Source organism: Oncorhynchus keta, chromosome 13, assembly GCF_023373465.1.
Source record: "Oncorhynchus keta strain PuntledgeMale-10-30-2019 chromosome 13, Oket_V2, whole genome shotgun sequence".
Taxonomy (NCBI): domain Eukaryota; kingdom Metazoa; phylum Chordata; class Actinopteri; order Salmoniformes; family Salmonidae; genus Oncorhynchus; species Oncorhynchus keta.
Window position 1 is genome coordinate 39,965,682 of NC_068433.1, and position 14,639 is coordinate 39,980,320.

General features: G+C 42.6%; 1 long non-coding RNA gene across 1 annotated transcript; it reads right to left on the reverse strand.

The window, feature by feature from the left end:
• Nucleotides 1-706: 706 nt before the first annotated feature.
• Nucleotides 707-13,794, reverse strand: LOC118392661 (uncharacterized). Its single transcript, XR_004827420.1, has 2 exons — nucleotides 13,622-13,794; nucleotides 707-1,812 (listed from the first exon to the last, which is right to left on the reverse strand). It is a non-coding gene; the product is annotated as an uncharacterized LOC118392661 (long non-coding RNA).
• Nucleotides 13,795-14,639: the final 845 nt, after the last annotated feature.

Sequence of the window (14,639 nt, forward strand, 5' to 3'; positions counted from 1 at the left end):
ACCTGATTCCATGTGTCAATGGCATTCAAACTCAAGGGGCCAGGGTTCCGGTCTAGAAGGACGGTTTCGACTGCTCCTACAGTTTTGCGTCGGTACTGCAGGTTAAAAGACTATTACCAAACACGGCCAAATAGATCAATCAGATTTGAACATTCCTAATCAGACACTTTAGTCATCACCTTTGTGCACAAAACATCCATTGAATTATTCAAATGATTGTCTCTGAGGTAGATTTTTTGTTTTCCCCATCACTCACAGCCATGTGTTTTGAGGACATGATGATGTCGTCACTGTTCTTGCTGCTCCCTGGGCACACTGAGTGCTGGCGCGCATGTGATGTTGGTCCGTATAAACCGGATGCAGGGGTATGCCAATGCGAGTAGATTAGCTTGAAGAAAAAAAAAGTTTGGACACCTTGGATGGAGTCTTCAGATCTTATTATACCTCGTTATTCAAACCACCATTGCCCTTTACCATCAAAGGAATAAGTAACCCCTCCCCTTTCTGTTTCCATATTGATATTAGCTGATTTGATGGGAGTGCTGTAGGACACACATGCAAGCCGTGTTCATCATCAAGGCAAGCTGTGAAGGGTCTCGTTTGATTGACAGACAGACGAGTGGCAATCTGGGAGAAATACATTTTCCAGGAAGTCATTCTGTCCATCAGCGAGCAGCTTCCCCTGAGTCACACTGTGGCGCCTTAATAAAAATCCAATAGTTTTTATTTATTTATTCTGAGACAGAGATATTGTAAATGGGGAGAGCAAACGACACACAAAGTAAAACAAACACCAAAGAAAATTCACAGTTGACAGAAATGGCAAACAAGTCGACCTAAAGCCGCTGAAAGAAATAGAAATGATATTTCAGCAAACATAAAAGTCTTAAGGATTTGGCAATGCTATGCAAGCCCAGTTTTTGGAGCACAACATGCACAATGGGTAAAATATTAATTGACGGTGTAAGCTCAAACATTCATCTAACCCAATTCTAAACGCCATTCTGAAAATTCATTAAAATCTTTAGGCATTGACAAATTTTCCGTTGCTTTTAAGTGGAAAGAGAAATACTTTGTATCTGTGTTGTATTGTCCCTTCAGCCATTGTCTATTGTATTTATCATGTGGGTGAACAATCACAATTAATGAAGCGTCACTTCAGTTCAATGAAAAGGGGGGGACATTTAATTAAGAATTTGTCAGCATTTTTGGAGCCACACATCAAAATGCTGTACAGCACTAAAGACATCACCAACCCGATGTTCTTGCCGATCTTTACAAAGCTTTCCCATTTGAGTATCCGTCACCCGACTAGTAAAGCTGTGCTTCTTTTCTCTGCACAGGGTCACTAAATTCACACTCATCATGGTGGCACAATCGACAGTACAATAGCTCTGTTAGATTTAGTACAGTTCCTATATTACACTAATTCCAGTTTGTGATGCACTGAAAAGGGATCTACCGTGCATTGATATAATATTAAAGGGCACAAGGCGAAACCCAAATGCCGACACAGGAGGCAGATGGTTGAGCTCCGATATGTATTATGACAAAAGGGGTAGGCAAGAGGCAGACCTGGTACAGGCGAGAGTTCATAAACCAGGTCAGAGTCCAAACAGTACCAGGCGATAGGCAGGCTCGGGGTCAGGACAGACAGAGGTTCAGTAACCAGATCAGAGTTCAAACAGTACAAGACGATAAGCAGGCTCGAGGTCAGGGGCAGGCAGACTGGTCAGGCAGGTGGGCTCAGAGTCAGTACAGGCAAGGATCAAAACCAGGAGGGCGAGAAAAGAGAGACTGGGAATGCAGGAGCTGAAAAACAAAAACGCTGGTTGAGTTGACAAATAAGACGAACTGGCACAGAGAGACAGGAAACACAAGGATAAATACACTGGGGAAAATAAGCGATACCCGGAGGGGGGTGGAGACAATCACAAGGACAGGCGAAACAGATCAGGGCATGACAAATATTTAACTCAGACACTTACAGTACAGTAAAGTCAAGCCCTTGGCTAGTTCTGTTCCACTGCGGTCTCCATCTTTAAACTGTTTCACTCTTTCAAAATTCAGTCTTTTAGTCTGGCACCAGCTCTTGAAAACAAAAATCCCTGACCGTTCATTAGCAGGAAGGGCACTTCATTTGTTTGTGCAGAAGTTTATTTCTGTAAATATGTAGCCAATGTATTGAGTGTGTTTAATGTTTGTGTATATATTTGAGATCGATGTGTTTTTTTTTCTCCTTCTGACTTCTATTTGATCTTATTTGTGCAAATCAATAAGCACCATAGTCAACTTGTTCAATATTTATGACTCTTGGTTGGGGTATGTCTGTGGTCTAATTGTAGCAATTACATCAAAAAACTCTTGAATGCTTTTCTAATAACTTGCTGTTCAGGGAAAGGGAGAATATTCAATATTCTGTCAAGTAAAATTATATTCCCTCCTCTTGATTACGTGTGCGGTGGTATGAAATTATAAAGCCGGAGCCTTCTGCCTCAGCACTCTCTGTCCTCTCACACAAACAATAAGTGCTAGAGTACAGAGCTCACTCCAATATGGTTCATACCCCTTCCATGAATGCCCTTTGCAGCAAAGGGGGAGTGAATGCTTTCCAAGCCAAGTCCCTTAAAAGGTAACATGAAAAATCAGCAAGAATGCTATTCAATTATCTCTCTCTGTACTAAGGCAGCCAAATAGCTTTCGACAAATTGAAGATGGTTACAGTTGATGCCGGCAAATGGACTGAATCTCGCTTAAGTATTTAGAGTATGAAATGGTATGAGACAGACGGCGTCTTGCTGCCGAGAGGCAAAAGATGTAATTTCGCCTGTGAATGGGACGGAGCACTGAAAAGCACACAAAGCCACAGAGCAACAAAAGAGCCACAGTTATAGAGTGAAACAGAAATAGCCCTTGCCATGCATTTGTTCCAGGCTGTCACCTAGAATTTCTTCACCATTGTTTCCGAATGTATGATGGCGGCTTGATGTTCTGCATGTAAGATACTTTTGCTTCTTTCAGTGTGTGGAACCAATGCCATTGTCATGGAGAACATGGATCATTTTGTACAGTCAGGTCAGGGTTTACTCACTGTGAGCTTAGTCTCTGGGTTTCACATAATAAATAACACCATTTATAATACATTGACACAAGCAGGAGTCACTGTGTTTATGGCACCGTTCACCTGACCGAGGAAAAGAGTGTTGTATTACCTGTAATATATCTTCTCTCATATAAAATATATCATCCATAGGTGAATCTGTGGCGTAAGGGGACCGATCATATGATGTCACACAAATGAAGCATTATCCAGTCTGGCTATTCAGTACCTCGTTGTTATGAGTGAATGACCCTCTCCTCACACAGGTGAGAACCTCCGAGGGAACAATTTGAGGCATTTTCCTCAGGCAGCCCTGGCACAGAGAGGCAAAATGCCAAGGCCCCAGCCAAGAATGGAGAGACCAAGCTGGGAGAAGTAACCTCTTAGCTTGGCCTTTCTGACTCCCATATCTTTCATCTCCTCCAGCCGACATAACGCAACCTCCTCTGCACCCACCTCGCGGCCAGCAGCCATTACCGTAACGTAGAGGCTTTAAACAGGAGACGATAGATGATACGGGCACTGTCCGCCGCCAACGCCTCACACATCCCTCCTCCTCAGCATTCCACACCATTACTCCCTGAGCTGAGCTTTGGCCGCTCCCTCGCTCCCTCCTTTTTTCCTTCCTCTGTATGTGCTGTAAAAAATATATAAATATCTGGAGGCGTAAGCCACAACCAATAAAGCACACCGGATGAGAAAGACTGTGACAGACGATCACACCATTTGAGGAGTGGGAAGCAAGATCTATTCCCCTGTTAAGGTGGCTAAATCTCTGTAGCGATGCTGTGGAACAATAAGACAGATGGCCATCCATCCCTGTGGTGTGGTGTTCGGTGTAATGTTTAGGTGAAGCAGGGTGTACGCCCACAAGCAGGATGGTTTCAAACGTCTGCACCATATTCAAGATAGGAACATTGACCTTGCACTAAGCGTTAAATGGGCAAAGCAGTGGCTAGGTCTATGGACAATAAAATTGAGTCCAAAGTGTTTATGACCATAGAATTAAATTACTACGGACTATCTCATAATAATTGCATTATAGACTATTAAAGGTAATGCAGATTAATTCACTTTTAACTTTGTTGACAACAAGGAAATATCTTGTCTCCGAGAGCAGAGCACCAGCTGCTGCTTGCCTGCCATGTGAATGTTATCACCCAGTTGATGTCAATTAGACGGTAATACCTTCAGATCAATTACATATGCATAAATAAACAGAAAATCACATTAAACCCAATAAAACAAAAGGGCTGATGAGCTGCTTTGATCTGCCATGTGTGACTCTGTCGTGAGGACCCTGGCAGGTGGCCGAATAGCGCCTGACGGACAAGCTAGCAACGCCGCCGCGACCCAACCTTGCCCGCAATGCAGAAACGCTTTCAAATCCATTCTTTATTATCTCCAGGCCCCACAGAACAGAACTGCAACTGCCCCTCTCTGTGGCTTCAAAGCACCTCACCACATCAAAACATTTACTAACCGTCACTCTTCTTTACCCTCCATGGAAAATGTGAAAAAAAGTCATTCTACCGCAATGGAAAAGTGAAAAGCTCAAATCCATGACAGCTAGGCTAGTGCTTGGGTTGATAGACACTCTGCGCACGGCGTGGTTGCTGAAACACAAGCTGGTTTATGTTGCGCTAATCTAGGCTAGGCTAATGCTAGGTTGAGTGACGGCACACTCGGCAAGCAGCTAGTACGCCGCATGAGTAAAAAACACACTGATGAAAAGAGTCAGGTGGCAAATGTAAGCGCAGTATCACTAATTGACCTGACATGCACCTCAGTGTTGCTCAGTGGGGAAGAGGAGCAGCAAGCATGGCCTCCATGGTGTTGACACATGCAGAGGGACCAGCTCTCTGTCAGGTGGCTGAGGAAAAGGAGATGGTGGATTAGGATGAGGAGGGCTGGGGTTGTGTCTCCTTTTCCGTTCCATTTCGGGAAGCGTACCACTAAGCCCCTCTGTCCCAAGGGTGCCGTCCCCAAAAAGCAACTAGATCGTCGGCACATGTGACAAATACACGTTGATTTGATCATCCGTGCATGGCAGCATCTCTCTGTAAAGTGCTGGGATGGATGCTACAGAACGGTACTTTAGATTACTCTCGGATATGGGAGAAAGTCAACATACCACCAAATCATGACATACAGGGCTGCAGCTGCGCTGTAGCAAAATGCACTAAACCATCACAGGAAAAGCTAACACTTAGGAATGAACACTTTGAATCCCAAGTTGAGCAGATCAGTCTCTCTCAGTCTCACTAATTAGCATGTTGGGGCACACCCCTGCCACATCAGTAACAGGATGATTGTGTGATATATATATATATATATATATATATATACATACATTTTGTAAAAATCCCTCTAAGAGGATCAGACAATGAGATGTCAGTATGTTCCCTTGATTTAATACAGTGATGTACATGCATTTTACCCAGCAGCTGGGATTTATTTTGAGGTTCATCCAGATTCACTTCTTTATCTCTGTGTGAGGGTGTGTATTCCCTGTGCAACGTATGTAAATGATGCAAACCATGCAGAACAATTTGTACTGCTAAATGCTACACTAAAAAAAAAATACCATACATCTTTCTAGGTGGTTTATTTGTGAAACTCCAACACCCTTCGAACAGTCCACGGGGGAAAAGCATTCATTAGAGCATGTTCAAATTCAGAAATGCAGAGTTGAAAATAAATGACTTGATGTGGTTAAGAGCAACGTTGTGCTGTTATGAAGGACCTGCAATGGAGTACCTTGTCACCTACTATAACGTCAGTGAGGCCATCTAGAGCCATTAAGAACTAAACCTCCCATCTCTCTCTTCCCCCAGTGATTGGTGTTATAGAAGGTATCCAACAACATGGACTTCTGTCATGTGGATTCTGCCTGCGGCAAACTAACATCAGCCCAAGTCATGAATGGATGGAAGAAAAACAAATGTGTGGAGTGAATGTGTCCACACACACACACACACACACACACACACACACACACACAGAATGCATCCCAAAAAAACACACACCTCACTTTATTTAAACAACAACTCCGGGAACCGCTTAATCTCACATTTGCCCTTGTAAATACATTTACGAATTGAATTTTCATATTTTGATCGGTCAAGTGCCCCGAAACCAAAAGCTCACCATCTATCTTACAAAACAGGCGCATAAATCATACAGTGACCTTTCAGTGTCAGAAAAAGTGGAGGACATGTTTTGGATATCCTCGCTCCCTAGAGAGTGTGTGTGCTTACACGGTAATAGGCTACACTCCATTCCCAAGTTTCCCCTCTCTCTCTGGCTGTGTGTCCCAAATGGCACCATATTCCCTAGATAGTGCACCACTTTTGACTGGAACCCTATGGGTCCTGGTCAAAAGCAGTGCACTGCATGTACAGGTATATAGGGAATAGAGTGCCATTTGAGAGCCTACACAGTAGCATGGCGCCAGGCCCTTCAAACAAGCCCTTAATAATCAACAGGGCCACATGGTGAAGGACGACCCCCACAGCGGAGGTCTGAGAGGAGAGGGAGGAATAAACTTTCCTCTGGGCCTACCATTCTTCTACCAGTCTTCTAATCAGCCCGCCAATGGCGTAAGTCCTATATGCCCAAGCCACTCAACCCCCCCCCCAGTGCCCCTATACCGTCATTCAATCACACTCACGCTAACAAGTACAGCACTTCTAAAATGCAGGGTAGCAAGATAGGCCCGGCTGTACAAGTGTTGAACAGCTAGTCCCTACTTGACTGGACATCACTTGAATATTGATGGCCTACATCAACAATCACAATAAACAGGCTAGTGCCCAATTTGGGTCTGTCTAGTACAGTATCGCTACATACAAACACATATAGTAGAATAGCAACAGGGTCATTCACGTACTCCCTATCCCCCAACCACATGTGGCATGATGTAATCAGAGTACTGATAACCAAGCCCTTTAATCATCATACATCACAATCAGGGACGACACATCAACATGAATGAATAATCATTGTTGCAGAGAGTGCTTTGGAAATAGCTAATTTCCTCCCTGTTGATTGTGTGCATTGTGTAAATACCACTAGACACATCCCCAAAACACCATTAATCATGCCTGGAGAAATCAACCCTACGTTATTTCAATTTCTTAGAATAAGAGCTATTTTCACAGAAGATTAATTAATCAATTGCATCTCATTATCACCATATGGATATTTCCTGTGGCATTACTGCATCGCCATGACGCCATGGGTATCGACGAAAAACAGTGATCGGATTTCTTCCCGTTTCATTAGAGAAAGATATATCTTGGGTTCTTTCCAACATGGCCCTGCAGTGTGTTGCTGCGTTTCTAATAGTTGATATCATATCTGAAATTATGATAAACAATTATGTTCAACGAGAAATGTTTTTCAGCGTCGCGAGACGAGTTGGCCGAAGGTTAATTGTTTGTGGTTCTAAAAAAAATTTATTTTATTTTTTTAAACAGGTTGCGAACCCACTCATGTTTATGTTAATACGATTTGAAGAATGTGTTTAGAGTCTTTATGCAATTAAGACATTTCCATTTTCCATGACCTAAAACCTTGCTAGGTCATGTTTTAATATTGACGTATTTCCTAATAAACCCATTGCTTCAACGGTGGCTCACGCGCTTACAAAATACAAGGCAGACAGCTAGAGAAGCAGCCACATATGACATTCATCCTTGCTTACTTAAGAAACCTTCCTCTTAACTTAGTCAGGCAGAAGAAAACAAAACAGAGTCACAATACTAATGAGACGTTAGACATTTAGTTTCTTTCCTGACGCCATTTTAATTATGAAATGTTGTGTGCCATGCCTTTAATGATTCTGTTTTAATGGAACTCCAAATTAATTGTGTACCCCTGCACTGCCATAGCACATTAAAACACTTTTGGGAATTACTATAATGAAGAATCAATGGAGCAACATATTACATCTAGATGTAAATCAATGTGCACTGTAAACATGGAACCAGGGTTCTTACTTGTGAATTCACCTCATGGTGCTGTTCAGTGATCAGAGTTGGGGAGATGCAATTGCTCTTGTGCATCTGTGTGGTGTGCAAAATGAATCACTATTTCATCTGGAGCTCTAAATTATGACAATGTTTGGGCAGTATTTTTGAAAGATGTGAAATGATACCAAAGAACAGACAGAGTATGACCTTCCAAACTACAAAAACACATCTACAAAGTAACTAAACGAATGCAAAATTCTAAATTGTCGATTGAACGAGCAATCATATTGATAGAAACAATACATTTACCAAAGGTATGTGGACACCTGCTCGTCAAATATCTCATTCCAAAATCATGGGTATTAGTATGAAGTTGGTCCACCCTTTGCTGCTATAACAGCCTCCCCTCTTCTGGGATGGCTTTCCACTAGATGTTGGAACATTGCTGCGGGGACTTACATGCTTCCATTCAGCCACAAGAGCATTATTGAGGTCGAGCACTGATGTTGGGCGATTAGGCCCGGGCTCGCAGTACCACTTCGCTGCTGAACCATTGTTGTTTCTAGACATTTCCACTTCACAATAACAGCACTTCTAGCTGACCGGGGCAGACATTTTACAAACTGACTTGTTGGAAAGGTGGCGTCCTACGACGGTGCCACATTGAAAGTCCCTGAGCTCTTCAGAAAGGCCATTCTACTGCCAATGTTTGTCTATGGAGATAGCATGGCGGTGTGCTCGATTTGATACACCTGTCAGCAAGGGGTAAGGCTGAAATAGCCAAATTAACAAATTTGAAGGGATGTCCACATACTTTTGTATATATATATATATACAAAAGTATCTCCTGTGCTTGGCTGTGTCTGCCTGGGCTCGTATATTTCTGCACTTATTTCCTCCTGTTAAGGGAGTGAGAGCCCATTTGAATTAACATACTATCCACTTTGGATTGTCAACCATGAAAACAACATGAGAGGCGGTGAGACGACAGTGGCAGGCTAATCTAAAAGTGGGCATGTCTGCCTGCGGCGTGGAAAAAAACCCATCTGAGATACAGATACAGTGGTAGAAGCCAAGGAGACGAGCGACGAGGACGAGGAGGGAGGAAGGGATGGATGGAAGAAGAGAGAAGGGAGGGGGCTCTCTTAAAAAGTATTACATTGGGACTTGGAAAAGAAGCTACCTTTGTGGCATCCACACATATTTCGTATGAGGGGAAAAAGAAAGGCCTCCTCAGATTATCAGGGTAAGCCAATCCGCTGCAGCGTATTGCTTCCATCCAACAGGCTGTGACAGATCATATTAGTCTGTGACCACAGCTTCTTATTTCACGCCGCCCCACTGCAGCGATTGGATTTCCTACCATTTAGGACCAAGGGAAGCAAAAGAGGTTGGAAAGTTTCCTCCTGCGTGCGTCGACACACACGGTAATGCTGCATCTTTTGCCTTTTAGATGTAAATGGAGCTGTAGGGTCCTGGGTAATAGTGAAGTACAATAGGTGTGCGTGTGTGTCTGTGTCTGTACCCGTATGAGTGAATGTGCATCCGTTTCTACCTTAAAGTCATAGAAAAGCACTACATGGGTTAATGGCTCACTTTATACCTCAGGAGAAAAGTGAGGCAGGAAGGAAGTCTTCCAATTCACCAGTAGGCCAAATCGGATTCCTCCCTGCAGGGGTCTAATGGCTATTTTCAAGACATCTTTCCCAGAAACGACCCCTCTCAGCAGCCACAGACAGACCACACCAGCTGAAAAATGACACACCGCAGTGAGAAATCAGTCGCTCAAAGTCAAGAACCAATTTCACTCATGGGACATGTTCTACTTTACTTGATGTTTGTACTGACTGAAGCAATTGCTTTTGAGGTTTCATCTTGCCAAAATGACATATTTCTTTTAGAGGGAAACATGGCCTGAAGCTGTGTCGATGTGTATTAACACAAAACTGCAAACATGCACAGTATCAAATTTGTAAGAACTGTGTACCATATTGTAATCACACCGTCAAAAAGCAGCCAGATATAGCAAGGATCGGTTTCCAAGATAGCCTGGATATTTACATAAAATTGCACTTCACAAGTAACACTGTGACCTTATAAGGATGTTTATATGCCTGTTGATATGCTTTCTTTAATCCTGTTTCATGCCCTCCTGAAGCTAGAACTGGCACAGTCCTCGCCTCAGACACTTCCACCTACGACCCATCTTCAACCTATCAATCTGGAACAACACTGCATTCCACCCTCCTCCTTCACTTTCCCTCTCTCCTGCTACACCTCCTCTGGCTTATTATCAGGGCAGCAGGTAACCTAGCGGTTAGAGCGTTGGGCCAGATACCGAAAGGTCGCTTGTTCGATTCCCCGAGCTGACAAAGGTATGCACTCGTGCAAGCCCCTTAACCCTAATTGCTCCATGGTTGCGGTTGATAACGGCTGGCCAAGCATGACCCTACTCTCCGAGGGTGTCTCAGGGGCATTGGGATATGCAAATAATTCACACGTGAATAGTGCAAACTTGAATGTGCAAAGTAGGACAAATATAAGTACCTGCCAAATTATTATTTGAACTTTCAGACCATTTTTAAAAGATACTTCAAGAAGTGGCAGATCTTACAGTCTGGCCCTATAGCTCTTATAAGCAGTGAAAAGTGTTTGAATTCAATAACACCTTTGCCACCACAGACTCCTCCATTGTCATTAAGGGGTTGTGGGAAATAAATGGCAGGCTCAAAGTCATCTCTTACCGATGATAAGTGTGACTTTCGGGAGACACTCGATAGCTTGAAAATGTACAGCGGGAGAGGTCAGCCCCTCCGAAGGAGACAAAACGATTTGGAAGATAACAATGACAGTGGCACTGAGGCGCTGGCTCCCCATTTTGTTGCATTCTACTTTCAGTGAAAGGGGGGAAGAAAGGGGAGAGAAACGAGAAAAGAAATCTCCTATTGGCATCGAGCAAATGCTTTTTTGCTTCACCCTGGCTGGCTGTGACAAAAAGGGATGGTTTTTATTAAAAGCACTGGCTTTCTATCTCCTGTGTCATACGTCTCTCCTTACAGGGAAGGCCATCTCTGCAGATACAGAGCAGCCACACTTCATTATTTTCAAGGAGCTGGCCTGAAGAAAAAAGATGCACGTACACAGACAGAGACACACAAACAGAGACACGCACAAAGACAGAGACACACACACAAACGGACATGCACACAAAACATGGCAACTATGTATTCTTCAGGGTCTATGACAAGAAACTGTGAAGAGTTGTGCTTTTGTTTTGCTGACACTCCTGTTTTCCCCACTTCTCCAAAGTGGCTGAATTTAAGGCAAGAGTGCCATTTAGCTTCATTGGGTGGTTGGTGAAGAGATTCGCTAATGGAGGGGCCTTTCAGCCTTGGTTTGTCACAAGCTGCTTGAAGTAGTGTGTGTGTGTGTACTTGTTTAACTATTCTTGTGGGGACCAGAAGTCCCCACGAGAATAGTAAATTAACCAAAATTTGACCAACCGGGGACATTTTGTTCGTCCCCACGAGGTCAAATTATATTTCTAGGGGGTTTAGGGTTAAGGTTAGAATTAGTGTTAGTGTTAGAATTACATTAATTAATGGTTAGGGTTAGTTGTGGGGTTAGGAGCTAGGGTTAGGAGTTAGGGTTAAGGTTAGATTTTTGGGTTAGAGTTTGGGTTAAGGTTAGGATAAGAGTACAGGTTAGGGTTAGGTAAAATGGGGGCGGCAGGGTAACCTAGTGGTTAGAGCGTTGGACTAGTAACCGGGAGGTTGCAAGTTCAAACCTCCGAGCTGACAAGGTACAAATCTGTCGTTCTACCCCTGAACAGGTAGTTAACCCACTGTTCCTGTGTGTTGGTGCAGTTATTTTCACATACAGAATTGCCTTCTAATACACCCCAAAACTTACATCAACCTCAGATTCTGTCAATTAAAGAAAAAAGTAATGTTATGTACACTGAAAAAATATATAACCGCAAGATGTAAAGTGTGTGTGTGTGTGCGCGCTTGTTTAACTATTGGGTTTGTCTTCATTCGAACCTTATTTATTATACAGTACCAGTCAGAAGTTTGGACACCTACTCATTCAAGGCTTTTTCTTTATTTTTACTATTTTCTACATTGTAGAATAATAGTGACGACATCAAAACTATGAAATAACACATATGGAATCATATAGTAACCAAAAATAATATATATTTTATATTTGAGATTCTTCAAAGTAGCCACCCTTTGCCTTGATGACAGCTTTGCACACTTTTGGCATTATATTAACCAGCTTCATGAGGTAGTCACCTGGAATGCATTTCAAAGACAAACCCAAGAAACACACATATCAAACCACACCCCCAAGACAACTCTTGTTGACCTTCAATCATCAATTTCTTAATGAGCATGGATGAAAAACGACATTTAAGCCGCAAATTGGGCTCTTGCATACATACATGTATATCTTCCTATAGGAATGAGAGCTAGTGGTGATGACATTGTGTTTCCATGCCATTGATTTGATTAGATGGCATTTAGAAGCTGTTTATAATGTGACTGCCAAAAAAATGAGAGGGAAGTCATAATACCAGACACGGAGTTGCTTTGGCAACGTTATCACCCGTTATTTGTCTTTCTCGGTAAACAAATCCACAGCTACGCTGTTTCCACAGTAGCCGCCTTGGAAAACACTGTGACAAATAGTCTGGTCGTAAAAATACATTATTGATCAGGAAGAGGCCTGGCTTGTTTGCTTCCTGTCTGACTGTCAGTCCTCCCCATTTCAGTCCTGCAGACCTTGAAGAGAGACTGATGTACACACGGTTGTGGGGGAGTCTATGAGACTTCCTTGATCTATTCATGAAGGTTTTGGCTGGAAGCTGGAGCTCAGTGTAGATCGCTGGGGGTTTAGGGTCATGGAGTCTGACCACCTCAGAAACCACAAGCACAACACTTTGATGGAGGAAGGGGGGAGATTTCTCCACACCACAAGTTTGGGCATGTTTCGGCGTAACTGAGACACTGTGGAGGAATTGACATGGACATTGTGTTTTGTGGAGGAAAGGTTTTTCACCAACGATAACACCCAGCTACCTAGCTTCCCCAACACTTCCTGTAACCTCCTTTTTAAATATATTGCTGCATTTGACAAATACAAGAACGATAACTCAGAAAACTATACAGGTGAATGCACCAATTTGTAAGTCGCTCTGGATAAGAGCGTCTGCTAAATGACTTAAATGTAAATGTAATATACAGAGGAAGAATGTACAGGAAGTGTTTGTTTCTCTACTGGCCATGGCTAATACGAAGCAAATTATTCCGATTCTTGATATGCCACCTCTGTCAGGTGGATTGATTATCTTGGCAGAGGAGAAATGCTCACTAACAGGTTGGCATTACTCACTCGGGCCCAGGAATAGTCCATTGGCACCGCTTTACAACATACAAGACACAAATACAGTATGCTGCACACAGCACCAATTACAAATGGTGGTTAGGTAAATTCCAGGACAGAAAGTATTTTGACCATTGACCAATCAAATGTGACCAACCTGATTTAAGTGTCCTCCATTACTCTGGTGTCTGGCCACTGCCTCAGCCTTGGTAAGGGGGTTCCCACCACACTGCTGAACAATAAATCCATCAGGTTTTGTACATAGCCTGGTAATGAAATAAAATATCATCACTTAATAAACATATAGCGAGCAAAGATGACTATTGGGCAACTAACTACTCATGCCTTCTTGAGTTGCCACATTGTTGTCCTTCATTGATCCAGGTGATTCCATTTGTTGGTCCACCACCTGTACCTTGTTAATGCACAGTAGAGGGAGACTGTCTTCAGACAGGCTTCAGGAAGACAAGTTGAACTAATGAACAAGAATTGCAGGACAGCAAATGGGAATCAGCGTTCAGGTAATTATATTAACGTTGATTCAAATGATCATGATTGACGTCTATGATTAGTTGATTATTTGAATCAGGTGTGAACTGCTTGGGAAGAACAAAAGCCTAAGTCCACATTGAGCTCTGTGGATACGATTGGACACACCTCTTTTACGAGTGCCACTTTCATGATGAATAGTAATCAACTATTAATTTCAATGACTTTAGGGAGATTAATATAATCACATTTTACATAAGAAACGTGAGATTGTACGTTTTGAACATTTGGAAATTGATTATTTAACATTTACATTTAAGTCATTTAGCATTTAAGACGTTTATTGAGAACACCCATGGATTTAAAAGGTACATTTGGTACCAATTAACCCAGACTGCACTTTTCACATATTTTATCAAATATTTGAATGTCTTATTAAAGTGAAATTGTAAGTAGTCATACAAATGCACATGAGAGATTCATCTTTCATTTTGTCTCCACTTCTTTAAAAAAATGAGGGCAGTATAGGATAGAAATGTCTAAACGAAGACGTTGGTGGGTTTATTAGGTACACGAACCCGAAGTCATTCATACCCAACCCTGCAGTACGTCGTGACGAACTCACTTACAAAACTCAGTTTTGGACGAGATTGACTTGATGACCAATATGATCCTATTTTCCCTTT